This window comes from Camelus dromedarius, chromosome 1, assembly GCF_036321535.1.
Source record: "Camelus dromedarius isolate mCamDro1 chromosome 1, mCamDro1.pat, whole genome shotgun sequence".
NCBI classification, from domain to species: Eukaryota; Metazoa; Chordata; class Mammalia; order Artiodactyla; family Camelidae; genus Camelus; species Camelus dromedarius.
The window spans coordinates 390,531-402,246 of record NC_087436.1 but is presented as its reverse complement, the minus strand read 5'-3'; the positions used below and the strand labels follow the sequence as shown (position 1 = coordinate 402,246).

The following is an 11,716-nucleotide window of genomic DNA, read 5'->3' as shown; positions in this document are numbered from 1 at the left end:
TTTATGGTAAATTACCTATGTCTAGTACTTCTGTGTTACCTTGGTGGGTTTCCCTACTCCAAGGCTCTAACTAGATAGCCCTCAGAAACGTTACTCTAAAAAGAAATAATAGTTCTGTTTAGGCCACTGTTGATCTTACAAGGTGGGAGACTTCACCTGGCCAATTAATACCTGCTCTGACCCTGACCATAAATATGAAATTTCTCATAAGATCACTCAAACTCAATCAGGAACACAAGGAAAATTTTAACCCAAAAATATAACTTCTCGACTATTAAATTCTTACTCATGACTTTATAAACGTTACTATCTGAATTACTTATATCCTGTCTATATAATAAAATTGTTGTCTGTTACATTTCCCAATGTGTAACTAGGCCTACAAGATTGATGATGGCTAAACATCTTGAAGGAATAGGTAAAATTTATAACCCTGTATAAAATAATTGTAATAGTGCGATTCTAGTTATGGTAATGAGCAACGAAGGGTAAACAATTCCTGGATCATAATAGACTAGTAAGACAGGCGATCCAGAGAACTTTTAGTATCAATAGGGTCTGATAAAAAACTAACACCTTGAATGGCAGCTCAGAAGATACTTCACCAGAAGTAGGAATGAGCCATCCTAGCACCGTGGGACAAAATTGGTCATGAAACCTCTCTCAAAATATTGGTCGAATTTAGGACCAAGGGGGAGCACTGTGAATGAAAGTAGTACAATGTGAAAGAAAATACTGCAACCACGTCAGTAAACAAAGAATCCTGAAGCCAAGCCATCAGCAGCCGCTGCCACACCCCAGCGAGTACATGCCTGAAACCCAGCCTCTCAGCCACTCATATTGGTGCCCTCTGAGCAGACTCAGAATAAGAAAGGACAGGATACTTGCCCTAGATAGCTAGGTGCTTGTTAAAGTATGAATTCAGTGAGTCCAAATGTTTGCTTCCCCCCATACATAGAAAACCACTAAATTCTTGAACTTGAGATACCTGGCTTTCTTTAGATAACAAGCAATCTTTTATTGTTCCAACTACCTTGTCTTTGTTGTAAAGCTCCTGTATATCCTAGCTCTTCCCATACCTCTTGGGAGCAGTTCCTCAGAGTGATCTGAGAGACTGTCATCCCGGCTCGAGTCCTCCCGCCAAATGAAACACAACTCTTAATTTTAGGCTGAACGTTTATTTCAATCAAGTCCCAGAATAGACACAACTCATCACTTCTGTAATGGAATACACTGGATCAGGAACCAAAAGCGTGTTCTAGTCCTGAAAAACTACTGGTTCCTCTTTCTTCCTGTCATTATACAGTCCCACCAGAACTCATTACTTTGCTGTCTGCTCATCTGGTAACCAAACTCAGAGAAGAGTCAACTCAGCAGACTGCCCTACTGGGGAGAACAGCCGGCAAAAGCACTGTGGGCTGCCTGCCCTCCCGCACGCTCTGCTGACCCCTAGTGTCCTCTGTGGAGACCAGGGCAACAGAGATGTTCCCAACAGCTGCAAAGTCCCACACGTTAATAAAATCATTTTATTTTATATGATATGTTACGTATATACCCATCTCTGAAAACAGCTTTGCCAGAAGCCCAAATATTCAACATTAATCTGCAAAGGCATATCTGGTCCCTAAGTGAAAACAAGTCTTAAGACGATGCTAAGGACTCCAAAGTTCTCTCCACGACGATCAACCAAGCTCCCTGCAGGTCTGCAGCTGCAGGCGGCAACATGTCTGCTTTTAAAGCAAACCCATCCTGCCCTCGGGTGCTACAATGTCCCTCTACGCCCTCCCATCTCAGGGTAAGAGCAGCCGCTACAGAACCTCACAGGGCAGCACTGACAGGACTGGACACAGAGGATCAGATCTAAACTAAGCCTTCTGATGACACGAGCTTGTCACTGTGTCACTTTACAGTTGAAGATATATATAGAGAGAACTGGGGTGATCTTGCTCAAAGTCACACAGCTAATAAGTGGCAAAGTCTATAACTCTGCTCCTCCCTCCGGCGTGACGCCCCAGCTGGGATGCCCACAGGGTTCTCTCATGCCTGCCTGACCAGTCCTTACCTGTCACTCATAAAACACCACACGGTCTGAACCTAGCCTGCCTTTTCAGCATCTTTTACCTCCAGTCTCTCAGGAACAAGGCTGCTCGGGCCACTGTATGACTTCTGGCTTCCCAAACACTCCGTGCTCAGGCTGGTCTTGCCTGTGCATCCTTCCCCCTGCTCAGAGGCTCTTCCTCACCTGCAGGAGGACGTTTCCACTCTCTGCAGGGACACCCCCTCAGGGAAGCCCTCTTTTCGCCCTCAGCATTGCAGGTGTCCCAGGCCACATCCCGGGCTGCCCCATTAGGACTGCATGTGCCCAGGGGACTAATCAGACTAGCAGCCTCAGAGGCAGGGATTATGCCCGGGTCTCCCTGCAAACCTACTGCCCGCCTAACAGTCCCCAGCCAGCAGGTCACCTGGAAGTCACAGCAAGTGCCCCACCCAATCCAGAAGTCTCTTCATTTGCCAGCACCGCTGAAGATTGGTTTCCAACCTTTGGTCAGTTTTGCACAAAAAGGACCTTCCACTGTGAACCGGGAGGGGTTTTGCTTATGCTACTCACCCTTACTGGAAACGTCAAGGGAAACCAAAAGGCCTTTTCTTGACACTTTTTTGATGACACCCTCCCACCCACAATACTCAAATGTTCAAGAGAATTGGGTCCACGTGATTTTGTTTTCCTTACGCTAGGTGGCTCAAAACACTGCAAGGTTCTTTCTCTTTTGAGGGTATTTGTACTAAGTTTATAGGCTTTAATCTGCTTTTGTCTCACTCTTCAGTATCCCTAGCAGTTGCCACTTCTTAATCCCTTCAGCAGCCTCCCTCCCAACATCAAGTCTAGGAAATCAGCTGTGATGAGGGGCCCAGGGGCAGTCACAGAAGATGCAACTAAGGCACAGAGAGGCGACATAATTTGCCCAAGGTGATCAGCTTCCACCCCTAACATTGTGTGTCACGTCCCTCTGTTTAACTCTTATGCTAAGCAAGTTAACTTTTTGTAGATTATAGTTATAAACAGATGAGTTATCAAAATATACACAAGGACACACATCAAATCTAATGTTGTTTAGATGTTGATTAACTCCACTATTTTGTTTCTATTTATTTTATTTCTCTTAAAAAATTAAGAACCTCTGCAGTCAATAATGCAAAATGTTACTGGGTTTTAAATCCAGAATATAGAGGTGTTAAGTGTGTCATTGCTCATCCTTATTTGTATGTTCACAAGACAAAATGATTTGAAAGACTCTCTCCCCTCCCCCTACTCACTACTGGCTCTCACCAGAGCTCCATGTCCACACATCTAACAGCCTTTCATTTACCCACAGCTGAACTCATCAGATTTTCCCCAGAACTCCCTCTGCAGGTTTCCCTCATCACAGCACAGCAGGGCTATCATTTACCTCATTAATCCACCCAGAAACCTGGGCCTTACTCCATTCTAACTTCACAGACAGCATTCATCCTTTCCTTTTTACCATCGAAACATGTCTTCAATCTGTTCGCTTTAACACACTGACCGTCCCACCGCTCAAGTGGAAGCCACCAACACTGCACTCCTGGACTCACGAGTCTCCCAATTGGCCCTACAGCCGCTCTCCCCTACTTGAGACAAATGGGATTGTGTCACTCCCGCGCTTTTAGGACTCTTTTCAAACCCACTTTTCTTAGAAGAAACTCCCAGTTCTTCACCTGGTGAAGGTCTTTGCCATCAAACTGTCAGCTCAGGGAGGGCAGGACACGCCCTCTCCCCTTGGCACCACCCTCTGGCAGAGCATCAGCATGGGAGGACCTGCTGAGCTACACCAGCCTGTATTCTAAACCTGGTCTTGATTTCTTAGCAAACTGCTTCACTTATCCATACAAATCCAAGGTAGATTAGAAAGATTTTAGATGTTGATCTAGACTATTGATTTGGGGATTTTGCACTAGCAACCTGCAAGTACATGTTCTAATGATTCTGTCTTCTAAAAACCACACCCAGATTTAAGTAGTACTTGTGGAATGTCTTCGGAGTAAAAGGGACTGTAGTTTTACAGAATTTATATTTTATAACATGAACAACCCGCACAGGGTCACAAATGGAACCGCCTCACAAGTGACAGAAGACAGGTGAGAGGCATATAGCAACAGGTCACAAAGATGGTAAGAGAAACGTTGATTCTCCAACCCCCGAAAAAATTCCTCAATGAACTGAAAACTCTGAATTTTGAAAGTAAAATACTATCATATAAAGAAATAAAATAAATAATCCTCTTCATCAGGGTTTCAAGATCTGACTCCAGAATTTTTAGCAGGCTATACTGAATCCTAGCAAAGGAAAATCATATACACTAGTGGTGAGTAAGTTCCAGGGAAACGGCAGCAATTCCTCCACTTGTAAAAGGACATAATTCACTTGTCAAGGTGAATGTAAACTGCATTCTGGAGAAATTCGGTAGCTCCCAGGCTCTGCTTCTGGGTGGCAAGTACACGGACAGCTTCGAAGCATGCTTCTAACTGAGTCACCGGCATTCTTACACTGCAGGGGGAAACGGAGGCCCTCAGTCATGAGCTGAGATGTTCCTGTCTTGTCTCACTGCCCGTGCCTCGGGGACTCAGTGCCCTGCAGCAACCCGGCCCCAGGCCAGGACCCGTAGCGTGGCCAATCAAGCATGAGGTGCACTGTGCTTGAGAAAGCCCATCCCCGATGTGGGCAAGAGGTGCTGGTGGGGTTGTGTGAACCTATAAATGCTCACAGAAATACACCTACATACAATGAAGTGATACAATTAAGAGTAGCAGGCTATTTAACAAAATTTCAATTGTCAGTGGAAATTTTACCATTCCTTTCCACTTGTCCCCTGCACTCTGAGACAGGCTTAGGCTCTCTCACACCTGCAGCTCTGATGCAATCGTTGTGAATTCATTTTGCTTTGCTGCAAGTGTCTTCGCTCCCCTTGTCGCTGTGAATGTCGTCTCTTAACAGAGTCAGATGTCTTCCTGGATCTCTCCCTGAATTCCTTGCTCCTGCTTCTCAGATCCTAAGATAAATGGCAAGTGAAGACACATGAGTATAAAAGGCACTGTGGACTTGACTAAAGCCTTCAGTGTCCCCTAGGTGAGTGCTGCCCACCCCTTACCTTCGATTCTCAAGGTTCTGCCCAGGGTGACATCCAGACAGGATAGCGTCCTGGGCCAATTAAATGCTGTGTGGCTTGGGCGCACGGACAGGTGCAGGAGCTGGTTCCGGAGCCGGGCACCTCCCCACCTCTGCTCGTCTCTCTCCCGAAGCCCCGCTTCCAAGCCCCCAGGCTCCCTAATCTTCTGTCCTTCTCTTCTACTTTACTCCAAGCCCTTTTCCTCTTCCTTTATTCCCTACTTATCCCCAGCTGGAGTGATTTTTCAATCACAGTATCTGAAAAAATTTTCTGCAGCTGAAAAAGTGGTCTCCAGAGGTCAATGCCCATATGCTGGTTCTTGAAGAGAGCCCCAGGTTAGGGAGACCCTCACCAACACTCACAGGGCATCAGACTTGTTGCAGGGTCGACCACCCCCAACAAGAGTTTGCTGTGACCCCAAGGCACGCACAGCATTGCTGCTCACAAAAATGTAGTTGGCTCATTTATCCATTATTGAGAAAAAAAATTAAAAATTGTTCATGTTCCTTACTAAAATTATTTATGAGGTGGAAAAAGGAATTGTAATAGAAAAGAAAAAATTTGACTTAATGTTAGATGTTTTCCTTTGGCTTTAAACCTGTGCCCTGTTTTCTAGGCTTAGACATGCTAGCTCTGCACCTTTTGTAAAAGAAAGTTGCCTTTAGCCTGAAATATCCAGGAGGGCCTATTCTGCGGGCTCTGATCTTTAAGGATGTTAGCTCTTCTACACTTATGTAGAGATGGCAATTTGCAAAATAGAGAATAACCTGTTTTTTTTTTTTTTTGGAGGTTTTAAAGGGTCACCGTGATTTGACCCACATGGACAGCTGCAAGAACAAAGGATTCCAAGGAAATCAATTCGTACAGCAAGATGTTTGCAACAACCAACCACATCCCCACCCCTGTTTAGTAAAAAAGGAGACTGAATTCTGACTTGGGGAAGAGGGTTCTCCAGGATATCAGTATGCCATCTTCTGGGTCTGCCAGCTTTTCAAATAAAGTCACTATTCCTTGCTCTAACACCTCATCTCCCAATTTACTGGCCTGTCATTCAGGAGGCAGAACTAGCTTTGACGTGGTAACTAAATGACTTCATTGGAGGTAGTATGTCTCCACTGTTTCCCCATTTCCAATATGTCACAACCTATAAATTTTATATGCTGTTTAGCAACACAACCAAAAAACCTAACATAGGGAATTGATTCCATGGAAATAAAATTATTTCTACTCCTTCAAATCTTTTTTCTTTTCTATTTTATTTTGTTTTGCTTATTGAAAAGAAAATAAAAGTCAAATCTATTTATTTCACGTATTTTTGTTATAGCTGCATATTTTAAATACTAAAAAGATATTTAAATTGCGATAAAAAATTGTTCATATATTAGTGTAAAGATATATAAACAATCAATGTGGATTAGGAAAGGTATGGATATTTACTAAAAATCCACTGCACATCCAGTCTTTTACAATCATATCCTGGAATATAAACTCTATGATCCAGGGGTCCACCACCCACATTCTCACTGCCGAGTTCCTTAGTAATCAACTACCAAAGCACCAACATAGAACCACGTGATCAGTACTTTAGGTATAAATGAGGGAATTAGCTCATTCAATTGTATAAAAAGAAAAACCTTAAAATATTTACTGAACTTACTTACAGACAAAGAAAATTGGACACAAAGAAGTACAGTTTCTTCCCCAAGGTCACAAAGCTAATAACTGGTAAACGCAAGATTTGAACTCATCTGCCTGATTCTAAAAACCAGGTGGAAATCCCATTTGACTGTGGAGGGTCCAGCAGCACAGCCTATCACCATATCTTTGTTCAGATCTAGCCTTAGACAGCCTGAGACAGCACCCCATTCCTTTGGAACTCGAGGGCAAGTGATATCAATAAGGATTTTGTATTCAGTAGTTTCTTAGGCCTCATTTATATAAAGTGTCAGCAGGTCAGCAGAAAAACTCTGGGAAATATGAGTGGATCCAGAGCTTTTTGCTGATTAGAAACTCAGTCTAACAGGACATAGTGGCCTTCCCATGAGAGGCCACATGGACATAAACTAAAGGCAGGTGAGCAATGAAAACTAGCAAGACCCTGGAACTCAAGCAAGAAGGACCCCTGCCATCCCCTGCCCAGTTGCCTCTTCGCCCGCATGGACACGATGGCAGAAGACCCAGGTTCTTGTCCAAGTTACAACATCATGGATTCTCAACCATAAATATTTACGGCTCTATGATCTTAAGTACTTTCCAACTCAAATATGATTAAACCAATATCTCAGCAGAATGTCTATATCTCCACTTCCTCTCTTCTAATAGGAGAATATTTCTATGGCAACAAAGCAGAAATCCAATTAAAAACACCATGCAAGAAGCCGGGAGAAATTCTGCATAAGAGACTTTGTTCTCACGCTCAGTGAATGGAAACACAGAAAAAGTGTTCCTTCTCCCTCAGCAAGTGGGAGATAGCCTGATTGTGTGTGTGTGTGTGCGTGTGTGTGTGCGTGTGTGTGTAAATGAAATACAATGAATTCTGGGATATTTACAGATTTTTTTATCTTACAGTCATTTCATGAGGATGAGACAACCTTTAAAGTTATTTGAATCTAGTGTTCTGAGAGAGTCTCAGGCTCTTATAGTGAAAGAGGGAAAGGGGAAAGGAAAGGAGGAAAGAAGTAAATGAAGCAAAGGAGTACGAATACTGCTAGGGAAAGGCAAGACATTAATTTTTTTCCTAATTACATCATACACAAATTATGGACTGGCTTTCCCCCAAGTCTTGTCAAGCACTGAGTTGCAGAAGAAAGGTGACAGCCCATTTCTTACTGAGCTTGTGATTGTACGTGGCATCTCATAGACACAAATCATTTACGCTGATCAAACACTCTAGCAGCAGGCCGTAATTCTCCTGTTTTGAGAGACAAGAAAACAGGAGTTCAAAGCGGATATATAACTTGACAAAAGTCAGAGGACCAGTAAACAAGAGAGGATTAATTCAAACTCAGATCTGAATCCAGAGTCTGCTCTTCCCACTCCCAGGACTGGAAAATCCTTAACACACAGGCTGCCTAGCTCCCCTGCAGTGTTCCTGGCCCCAAGCATTTCCCATGTTAATGGTCGCAAGTTCTCACAGTCACAGCGCTCTGTGCAGCCAATGGCCTCCATCGGACCTTGATCATCTACCTGTCACGCCCAACAGGCTTCTCCACAAAGGCAGGAAAGCTGGCTTTCCAGTGCATACAAAGCCATCCCTGGTCTAACCTGGGCTCTTCTGCGGCTTCTCCAGCCTAAAGGCAGCCATGAAACTGCTCAGAGTTTGTACATAAGCCACACTACCTCTCTCCATCTGTCTCCCCATATATACTACTTAGCTATGACCATTTTGATAATCTTGGAAACAAATTTTTAAAAACAGAAAAGAAAGGATTCTGGAACAAGTACTTAATACTTACAATTTTAAATGACAATTTACAAAGTGAGTATTTACAAACCGATTCTGCCTTCCTAGGTGTCAGTTTTAACAGTTACAAAATATAATAGCAAAAAATTCTCACTTACAGAATTAACAAAGACATCAACAATAATCTGGAATAAACTCAAAATTAAAGCCCATGTTCTACATGGAGAAAACTACTGGACTCTACTGAGGAGTAAAGTAAGAGGTGTGAATGTAGAGACATCAACATATTGCATGGAGGAAAGCAGTTTTGTAAAGATGTACGTTCTCCTAAAGATAATTCAAAACTTACTAAAAAATCCCATGAAAACCCTTATCTGTGTTTTTTAACTTGAACAAAGTATTTTAGAATTCTTCAGGAATAATAAATTCATACTAGCCAAGAAAATTTGTGATGGAAGAAAAGAATCAAAAAAATCACACTTTCAGTTATTAAATAAATTTTTACAATATGTAAGATATAGCGCTGGAGTAAGAAAGTAAAATTGACAGAAATAAACCATGAGCTCAAAAAGAGACTCTAGTGTACATAAGTATATTGTACAGTTGGGATTTCAAATCAAAGAGCAAAGTATGAATTCAATAATTTTCCTGGGACAATCAGAGAATCACCTGGAAAGAACAAATTCTATTCCTGTGCTAATGACCACAAGAAAAATTACAGATAGTGATGTAAATATTAAAATACTAATAACAACAAATGCAACTCTTTGCTCATATTAATTCAACTTCTCCTCACTATAACAAGTACTATTATCATCTCCATCTTAGAGATTAAAAAAACTTACAGAAGAGATTTATATCATTATAAGAAAGTGTTTCTAAGAATAATACCAAAGATAAAACCCAAAAGGAAGACATTTACAATCTTAAAAATATTTTGGGCCACAAAGAAAATAAAAAAAACTACTGAACAAAATGAAAGGCAAGAAATGACAAGAAAAAGCTCTGTGATACATGTTGATGAAGACAAGGGTTTAATGTTCATAACATACAAAGAGCTGTCACAAAGCAACAAGAAGCTCCCTCACTTAAATGTGTGCAAAGGACAAAAGGGATCATTCACTTTTAAAAAGTCAGATGGCTAATGAGTGAAAAATGCTCAATACCTCACTGGTCATCAAATACAAACTAAAACAATGAAAAAGCACTTTTGTTCATCATATTGGCAAATATTTATAAACGATAATCTAGCTAGTGTCCATCTGTGAGAGAACAAACTGTGAGTGACATTTTGGAGGACGACATGTCAATGGATATGTAAACTCTGAAAAACGTGTGTACACACAGACTCAACTCAACTTCTAGGAATCATTTCATTTAGAAAAAAATCAGTTCAAAAGATGTACTCATCAGAGCATTTACACAGCACTGTTTACAATGGTGGGATGAAAAGCTGAAGTGAAATCATATCCAGTGATTGAGAATTGGTTACATAAATTATTCTACAGCTTTTCATTCCCCACTGGAGGAGCAATTTCTAGAGTCACTTGAAAGGAGCCTGTGATGAATGTAAATGTCACATCCAGGGACTAAATTTCCAGAAGCCTTAACTAAAGGAATACTCATACAAGATCACAGGTATGTTTGTACAAGAGGGATGCCAGTCAAACATCCTTTCTGAAAGTGGAAAATGGAGAAAACTTAAGGGTCCAACATCAAGAAAATGATGCGGTAAATCACGGCAAGATGTGGGCTCTGAAGGGGCCGGCGATTCGGCATTGTCCAGGGCCTTGTCCACATCACTCTCCCACCAAAGGTGTCCTTCCACAAGAGACCACACCTGCACATCAGGAGACCCCTCCTCTCTATCTGAAAGGACCGGGTGAGTCTGGAGTGGGAGGACGTCTATGATATACCCGTGAGTGAATAAAGCGAGCTGCAGAACACATATAGTACGGTCTTATTTTTCAATAAAGCATATATACACACACATATACATAGATTTCTCATATAAGTGTATGTATGTAGGTATGTATGTATTTATGGGTATATATATATGTCATAGGCATAAAGGTCATGAAATATATACACCACATTGTCAACAGCTTTTACACTCAGGAAATAAGGGGAAGGGATTTAGGGGCCTTTCGGTACCACCACAGTTCTCTTTTCAGTATTTCAGTTAAGTATACTTGAATTTAAAAGTTTATTTAAGTCCGAAGTAAAATGGACGATGCCTCCACAAGACATAATGCTATACTGGTCATTAAAAATCATGTCAGCGGAGATAGAATATTGCAGAAAAACATGTAATAAGCCGAATGGAAAATGGAGGTCTCCACACAATAAACAGGCACAGAGTGATCGCTGCTTTTTATGACAGAGGTGATACACACTGACGAAAAGGACAGAAAATAGATGTTAAAGTGTTAATTACTGTCTCTGAGTAGTGGGACAAGGATACCCCCTTTTGCCCCTTTTTTCAGACTTATTATATTAAATACACATTACTTTTCATCTGAAAAAAGCATTTTTAGATGTCTAGTACCATGCATTGGAGAAAATACATGAGTACTTACAGAAACAAATAACTAGGAGACACCGCAGCAGCTTCAAACAATGTAGAATGGGCGATCCTGAATAACAATGCGCAGTTACATAAGGACCCACAAAGTGAGAGCACCTGCTGTAACAGGGCATGGCCCCCTTCTATTTGTCAGTTGTGTCTTCAGGGCTGAGGCAGATCTGAGCACGGCCAGTGTCAGTGCTGGTGTCTGGATAGATGCCACTGGAGGTGAGGGCACCTGCAAGCCGAGAGGAAGAACAGAAATCATCCTCTGCTTTTTCTGTCTTGTTTCTTTGTTACTGTAAAAGAGAGGCATAAATAAGATAAACTAAATCTTCCCTGCTGAAATTTAAGTAATGAAACCGTTTTTTAAGTCTTCACAGCTTATATACTGCCTATAACTGTCTTTACAACAAAGCATCATATTTATTAAATGTTAATTAACTCAATTAACTCCCTGTTGAAACCTATTAAAGAACATGAAATGCACTACGTGAAAGCACCACGCCTGCAGTGACTACCTCAGCTGTCTTGACGGCAGTGAAGTCAGCCTCCACCATC

The 11,716-nt window shown here is 41.7% G+C and overlaps 1 long non-coding RNA gene across 1 annotated transcript; it reads right to left on the bottom strand.

Annotated features, from left to right (window-relative positions):
• Positions 1 to 3,880: 3,880 nt before the first annotated feature.
• On the bottom strand, positions 3,881 to 11,366 carry LOC135322067 (uncharacterized). The gene is made up of 3 exons (XR_010382375.1): positions 11,169 to 11,366; positions 4,870 to 5,069; positions 3,881 to 4,567 (listed from the first exon to the last, which is right to left on the bottom strand). It is a non-coding gene; the product is annotated as an uncharacterized LOC135322067 (long non-coding RNA).
• Positions 11,367 to 11,716: the final 350 nt, after the last annotated feature.